Source organism: Macaca fascicularis, chromosome 3 (genome assembly GCF_037993035.2).
Source record: "Macaca fascicularis isolate 582-1 chromosome 3, T2T-MFA8v1.1".
In the NCBI taxonomy this organism is placed as follows: domain Eukaryota; kingdom Metazoa; phylum Chordata; class Mammalia; order Primates; family Cercopithecidae; genus Macaca; species Macaca fascicularis.
Window position 1 is genome coordinate 89,345,906 of NC_088377.1, and position 8,767 is coordinate 89,354,672.

Here is an 8,767-nt window from a genome sequence, read left to right on the forward strand (position 1 = left end):
TTAACATGTGCTTCAAGCATCTTCAGTCTAATTTTAGGTTCATTCATTCATTCATTCATTCGTTGAGACCCTAGTAGATATTGGGCACAGGACTCCACTCCATGAGCATGATGGAGTGAAGCTGGCTCCTACACTCATGAGCTTGTATTCTAGTAGAGAGAGGGGGATGTGTGATCAGGTAAGTATGAGGTGGACAGAAGAGTGCCACGACAAGGGAAGTAAATGATGCAATGGGGCACACAATATGCCAGGCATGCAACTCATTAGGGTTAGGGAGGGTGTTCAGAGAAGAGTAAGAGAAGAAGGTAATGGAGATGAGTGGGTGGGTCTTTCTAGGAGAAATGGTCAGTATGATCTAAAGAATTTGGAGGAAGAATGTTGGCCTTATGGAAATTTTGAAAGTTCAGAATAGCTGAAATATAGCCTTTGAAACAAGGAAAAGCCAACAGGAGGTAGGCAACGGTCAGATCGTGATGCCCTTGTCCAGAAAGCACAGGGAGCCAATGACGGGCTTGAAGTGGAAGTCACAGATGGCCACAGACAGTCATGTTGTAACCTTGACCTGTCTAGAAAAGACTATTTTTACCACTGTGGATCAATCAGTTTAGACAATTTCATTCCAAATGACTTTGTTCTTACTTGGCAAAGCAACTGGGTAGAAAACAGATAATTTTCTTTCTCAGTCCTTTTTAGCAGTGCCATGCAGACACAGCTTCCAAAATTCATAAATCAGAGAGACCAGACCATATTGCTAGCATCCTCACCAACCTGTGACATTTCGGGCCATCATTTCAGGTTTCAATGAACCGCCCTGTCAAGACTTGGCATAAGCTCTTATCATAGAAGACAGAGAATTCTTGATTTAAATAATCCTATGGGTCAGCCTGGGTAACATAATGAGGCCCCATCTCTACACAAAATTTAAAAATTAGGCCTGCGTGGTGGCATGCACTTGTGGTCCCAGCTACTCGGGAAGCTGAAGTGGGAGGATCACTTGAGTCTGGGAGATGGAAGTTGCTATGTGCTGAGATCGTGTCACTGCACACCAACCTGGGCAGCAGAGTGAGACTCTTACCTCAAAATAAATAAATAATCAATTCTGTGGCACTTGGTTCCTACTACATTATCTATGATGCACTAATATGTCCTCCATCTATGAATAATCATTACAGCACTCCCCTCTGTATCCTCCTCCCCCAGGGGTTGGCTGACCTGTTTCCTCCCTTTCTCCTCACTCACCACCCTGGGCTACTCCCATAACTCAGAGGCAACAGGCTCTCTTCCAGCCAATGAAGACTCACCTTGGAATTAACTTTTTATCATAACTGTGAAGACAAAACAGAAATGTCAGCATACATTCAGAATTTATAATGTATGATTAATCCAGGATGGAAATTGGGGTGGTGTGAGAAATTCTTAGATACTAAATTAAAATGTGTGAAAAATTCAAGCAGCAGATAATTTGGAAATCTAATTTTTAAAATTTCTCAGCAGGAAAATGTAAAGGGAGGGACAAGAGGAGGAAGTAAAGAGTGCAAGAAAACATGTAAAATGAATGTGTATTCACTTATTATTTTATAACCATCCTCTTTATATGTATTTTCCAGGCTGTATGTTATCACTGCCTTAATGGATGAGTCGAAGTTCAGAAGGATTAAATGAACTCCTAAAGGATGAAAGCTTGGCTTTGCATTTCACCAACTATTTTTCAGAAGAGTAAGGCTTCCAAATGAAACTCCATTTTGCCTACTCTCTAAGAAAAGCCAAAAAAGCAGAAGACAGTGAATCACTGAAGATCTTAATAATTAAAAAAAACGAAAAACAAAAAACAAAAAAAAACAGCCTCTGGAAAATTTATGTCCACATAAAAACCTGCACATGGCAGCTTTATTCATAACTGACAAAAAGTGGTAGCCAAGATGTCTTTCAATAGGCAAACAGCAAAACTGTGGAACATCTATACAATGGTGTGTTAATCAACAATAAAACAAGTGAGTTATCGGGCCATGAAAAGACAGGGAGAAGCCTTAATGCATACTGTGAAGTAAAAGATGCTGTTCTGCACAGGCTGCATTCTGTATGAGTCCAACTCTATAACATTCTGGAAAGGACAAAAGGTATAGAGATAATAAAAGGATCAGTGTTCTGCAGGAGTTGGGGAAGGGAGAGACTAGGGATGAACCAGTGAAGCCATGAGATTTTTAGGGCAGTTAAACGATTACTTGTGATACTGCAATGATGGATACATGACATTATGTATTTGCCAAAAGCCATAGAATATACAGCACAAAGAGTGAGCCCTAATGTAAACTATTGCCTCTGGTTAAGAATAGTATAATAATATTGGTTCATTAGTTATACCAAATGTACCAAAATAATACATGTTAACAACAGGGAAAACTGGGGAGAGGAGGGGGAAGGTGTATGGGAACTCTCTGTACCTTTTCTTCTGAACAATTTTTCTGAAAACCTAAAACTACCCAAAAATTAAAGTCTACTGGGGAAAAAAAAAGTCTCTGGCATGGATTTTTCCTAGAAGGAAGGCAAGGGAGTTTCATTTGCTAGCAGTGGGCCTAGCAGGCAAGGGGCTTTACAGGGTGTAGGAGGCTGTTTCATGGACATCCAATCATCCAGTCATGTGCCTGACCCCAGCCACAGAGGTGGAGGGGGTGTGACAACTGCTGACTCAGGAGGTTCCAGAAGTTACATGCAGAATCTGGGGGTAGGCTCTCCCTTCTGACTTGGGGGTGGTCTGACTAATATGTGACTAAGAATTTTCAAGGAGACATGATCGGATATAGCCAAGGCCCCATTGTCTTTACAAACAAGCAGCACTCACCTTGTAGAGTGTAACATTTAGAGAGTTCAGTGACTCATGCTCACGTCATGGAGTCTGCAGATGACTGAGTTTTCAGGTCATTGCACTGCATGTAGGCTGGCTTGCTGGGGAGTCCTCACGAGGGCTCCCACAACACTGAGGACATCAGGGGAGGAGGGCACGAGGAGAGGCTGACTAAGCCACGCTTTGAGCATCCAGAACTGATCATCCTTTTATCTGTTGTCTGAAAGACACGCCAAAAATATGATTTTGGTGCCATCTTATTCCCTAAAGCTCTTCTCTGGGGGTATATTAGAGAGAATACCAATTAACACTACTGAGAGCTGAACACTTAACACTTCAACAAGCCCATGAGGGAGGCACAATTGATATCCCAGTTTTACAGATGTGAAGACCCAGGCTTACAGAGGTGAAGTAGCATGCACAGAGAATGCTGGCATTGTCTTTCCCCAGAACTGGAGAGCTGAATCATTTAGGTTCTATCATAAACTGCATGACAACATTTTAATCAACAATGGACTGTACATAGGAAGGTGGTCCCATAAGATCATAATACCTTATTTTTACTGTACCCCTTCTATGTTTATATACACAAATGCTTATCATTATGTTACAATTGCCTACAGTACTCAGCACAGAAACGTGCTGTACAAGTTGGTAGCCTGGGAGCGATAGGTTATACCATAAAGCCTAGGTGTGTAGTGGGCTCTGCCTCCTAGGTTTGTGTGAGTGCACTCTATGATGTTCCCACAACAATGACTTTGCCTAACTATGCATTTCTCAGAACGGATTCCCAGTTGTTAAAGCAACTCATGACTGTATGTTGCTTTCCAAATTGATCACTTGGGATGGCCAGTGATGCTGTTAGTCCTCTCAGGGATTATTTAGTTTTCGACAGAAACGATACATTCTAATGACTTTATTTCTTAAAGCCTTTCTTTGACCGCTCTTATTCCATGCTAGTTTTCTCAACATGTCCAGGGTCTCAGCTTCAGAAGAACTAAAACATTCCTTCTTTTTCTTGGCTTCTAGGTCTGTTGCTGTAATGCATGTCCCCTCTGCATTGATTTCATGGATAGGATGTAGGGACCAGACACCGGAGGCACTGCCTCAATACCTGCCTGCCCGAGTTAGAAATCATCCTTAGCACTCACCAGGGACTTCCTAAGTGCTAGACCCTGTGCTAAGCCTGTTTCTTGCATGACAATGTAATCCTCAAAACCTATGAAGAAAATCCCAGTATCCACCCATTTAACAGATGAGGAAAGCCAGTCTGGATGGGTTCATCAACTTGCACAGAGGCAAAAGGTATGGCATCTGTTGAGATGACATCTGTACTGTTTCGGATGCTTGGAGCCCCAGCATGTTGCGATAATGTGGTGATTACTCAGCTAACGTAGATCAAAGAGGAATTTAAAGTCTTTCATATCACAGACTCTCTGTGGTCTTTAGACGATCGTTAAAAAATTAAATATGTCCCTGTTATGTCTATTTTCTCCTAATGTTTCCCTAAAGGGAGCGTGAGACTTTTTTACATAAGACGACTGGTTTATATTCCCCAGGAGCCAAGTGGAATGCCATGAATGAGAATGTCATTGCCCTGAATACCTTCGATGCTCTCATAACCACAAATTGTAGTACATATAAAGTGGATGGACAAACTTCCTGCATATTTGTCCCTTCCATTCCTGGCATGCTTCTTACACCGCAGAACATTATGCATATCCAGGAATTGAGGAGTCTTTTGAAAGGGAAAGTCCCCCTCCTGCTAATACAATGTAAGCTTCAAACCTAGTCAGTGTCATTGAGGGATTTACCATTTTTCTGCTCATGGTCACCACAGCGTCACCAAGGAGAGGAATAGCCACATCCCTTGACTCATCCTCAGCCCTGCCCTGGCCAAGGTCTTTTTTTCAAGACTGATGCCCTTCACTAATGGTACCTAGAGCAATCCCTTCCTTGGGACTCTTGCCCTGAAATTTCCCAAGACGTCTTGGAAGGCATGGATGCAGGGTGAGGCTGGGAGGTTTTAGAGCACCAGCCATTAAGGCCCTAGGCTAAAACACTGGACTTCTTTTTCCAGATTGCTTCTGCTTCTAAAAGAGAATGTATGAATTAACCATTTCTCTCTGATATCTAGAAACATCTAGAAGGATTTTTTTTTGTTTAAACTTTTTCTTAAGTATAAAAGTTTTTTTTTTGTTTTTTTTTTGTTTGTTTGTTTGTTTGTTTTTTTTGAGATGGAGTCTTGCTCTGTCGCCCAGGCTGGAGTGCAATGGCATGATCTCGGCTCATTGCAGCCTCTGCCTCCTAGGTCCAAGCAATTCTCCTGCCTCAGCCTCCTGAGTAGCTGGGATTACAGGCACATGCCACCAGTCTTGGTTAATTTTTGTATTTTTAGTAGAGATGGGGTTTCACCATGTTGGCTAGGCTGGTCTTGAATTCCTGATCCACCTAACTTAGCCTCCCAAAGTGCTGGGATTACAGGCATAAGCCACCGTGCAGGGCTTAAGTATAAAAGTTAAGGATGAGACAGCCATCTTCTATGAAAGTCTGAATTAGGCTGGTGCCTTTGATTTGGATAAAGACTGTACAAGTCTTGTCATGTAGATGGGCATGTTAATACAATCTAAAGACAATCACATTGTGTTTACCTAAATAATCATTTCTGAGATACCATAACTTTAGTTTCATTGTCATTTTACACTAAGCTGTTGCATTAGTTTCACTGATTCTATAAATAGTTTCACTAATTCTATAAATAGAATTAGTATCAAGGCATCATTGTCAAGATGAATGCAGCCTTCTGCCTTGGACTCCCAAGGTTTCACAGAGCTTGATGGCAGGAGAGCATTTTTCTCCAGGAACTCCTTAGTACAGCCAGGTCCAAACTGTAAAATACAGGCCACAAACTAGATGCCTGCAGGAGTCAAGCAAGTTGTATGAATGGATGGTTCAATTCAAGTGCTGGGGACAGTGTTGACCAGGTAAAGATGAGAAAACATACCCCCTTTAGCAGGGAACCATCACCACTCTGTAGTTGTCAGGAGCGGGACTGGCTACATAATATGGGAGTCCCACTGCAAAATGAAAACACAGGGTTCTTTGTCAGGAAGACCTACTCAGGCTGCAGTCCCATGAAGCTAGCCCTGGCCAGGAGGCAAGGTCAGATCAAGGTCATGGTGGCAGCAGGTACAGCTCCAGAGCACACATAGACCTGCGTTTGCACACCCATTGAGACCGTTCAACTCAGAGAAATCCCAGTGTGAATGCTGTAAAAAGTGTGCTGGCCTCCAAGGCCTCTCCTGGAGTCCACCCCTCCACCCATTTAGACTGCTCCGGGACTTACAAATGTTAACACATGCAGAGTGCCTGAGATCAGCAGCACGGGTCTTTGATAACGTGGCAAGCAAGGGGCTTTCCAAAAAGCTATGGGTGCATAGCTGAAGTCAGGGCAGAGACCTAATACACTTTCTTTTCCCTTCTTTCCATTCTAAAAAGAAATGGATGTCTTCCAACTACAGAATTTAACATTTTTTCACCTGTATTCATAACTCATTTTATTTAACTTTTCAATTATTTTATTTAACATAATTCATTCTTGTTTTATTTTAAAATATTCATATATTGGCTGGACACGGTGGCTCACATCTGTAATCCCAGCACTTTGGGATGCCAAGGCAGGCAGATCACAAGGTCAGGAGTTCGAGACCAGCCTGGCCAATATGGTGAAACTCCGTCCCTACTAAAAATATAAAAATTAGCCGGGTGTGGTGGTGGGTGCCTGTAGTTCCAGCTACTTGGGAGGCTGAGGCAGGAGAATCACTTGAACCCAGGAGGCGGTGGTTGCAGTGAGCTGGGATCACGCCACTGCACTCCAGCCTGGGTGACACAGCAAAACTCTGTCTCAAAAAAAAAAAAAAAAAAGAAAAAGAAAAGAAAATCATACATTGATTCTGTTTCAAACATGGAAAATAATTATACTTCAAACATACTGAAAATAATATGCAGACATCCAGATATATCCAACCCTAGATTTAATAAATGTTGGCGTATTACCCTATTTCTTTGACATCTGTTTATTTGTTTTAAGAAAGAAATTATTGGCCGGGCGCGGTGGCTCAAGCCTGTAATCCCAGCACTTTGGGAGGCCGAGACGGGCGGATTACGAGGTCAGGAGATCGAGACCATCCTGGCTAACACGGTGAAACCCCGTCTCTATTAAGAAATACAAAAAACTAGCCGGGCGAGGTGGCGGGCGCCTGTAGTCCCAGCTACTCCGGAGGCTGAGGCCGGAGAATGGCGTAAACCCGGGAGGCGGAGCTTGCAGTGAGCTGAGATCCGGCCACTGCACTCCAGCCTGGGTGACAGAGCGAGACTCCGTCTCAAAAAAAAAAAAAAAAAAAAAAAAAAAAAAAGAAATTATTGCAGACATATTGGAAATGTCCCCATACTCTCCCTTCCTTTTTATCACAGAATTAACCAAAATCTTGAAGGTTTTATAACTTTCCTATCAATTGTTTTATATTTTGATGCATAAGTAACTAGATAGCATTGTGTCTTCCTTTTTAATTTACCAAAATTATATAATGCATTTGTAACTTGCTCTTTATCCCTTCAACACTGACAGAGTATATATGTTGATATATGTAGATTTAGGATATTCATTGTAACTGCTATTTAGTAAGCTCCTATGCATATAGGATAACTTATACATGCCCATGTCTTAGGCTTCTTTCTGATTTTTTGCTATTTTTTAATGAACAATGTGCAGTGACTATTAGAGTATGTGGTTCTTGTGCATATATTTCTCAAGATTATGTACCCAGGTTGTAGGGTCTGAACAGCTTCAGTTGGGGGCAGTTTGACAATATCCATTCAGGGGGCTGTACCCATTTGCACTCCCACAATCGATATTTGAGAGTTTCCCAAGTACACTTCCTCTCTCTTACTTATTATAACGAGGCATTCTTTTTTTTTTTTTGCCAAATTGTTGGGTGTGAAGGGACATTTCATTGCTGATATTGCTGATTTAATCTTCATTTCCCTATCACTAATGAGATTACGTGTTTTTCCATATGTTTATTGGCCATCAGGGTTTTCTCTTCTGCTATGCATTTATTTATATCCTTTGTCATATTTTTAAAAACTGGGTATACTTTTATGAGAAAGTGCTTTACAAGTTCTAGATATGGATTCTTTGTTGGTTAAGAGTGTAACAGGTTTCTTCTCCTAGTCTGTGGCTTGCTTTTTCGCTAAGTTTGGATTGCCATTTGTTATACAGAGGATTTTAATTTTAATGTAGTTAATCATTCTTTGTTTTCAGTCTGTGGTTTGTGTGTCTTGGTTAGTGAATCCTTCTCCATCCAAGCTTGTAAAGATATTCTCCAAGATACACTTCTAAGTATTTTTAGGTTTTGCTCCGACATTCATGCCTCTAATCCTCTGGAATGTAATTTTCTGTATAGTGTAAGGTAGGGTTCTAACTTGGTGTTTTTCTGAATGGTAGTTTCCACAGAATCATTGAATAGTTTATTTTGTCTCCTCATCCTTGCAATGCCACTCCAGCCATCTATCAAGTTCATATACATGCATGGTGTCTTGCATTGGTCTATTTATCCATTTGTGCACTATTATGCCATTTTCATTACCAGAGCTTGATCATAATTACTGATGCCTAACATGAGAAGTTCACCTTTGTATTTGTTAGGATGCTTTGGGCTGCAATTCACACTGACATAAAAATGGGCTTTTGTAAAATGCCATATAACAAGAATAATGAAGGAAAATGGCTATGCTTTTTCAACCATCACTTCCTAATGAAAACATTTTCAAAGACAAAAAGAGAAGTGCAGGCATGAAGGACATCTTACTTTGATCAGAAAAAAAAAAATCCTTTCCCAGAATCCCTGCTGGGGATTGCTCCTT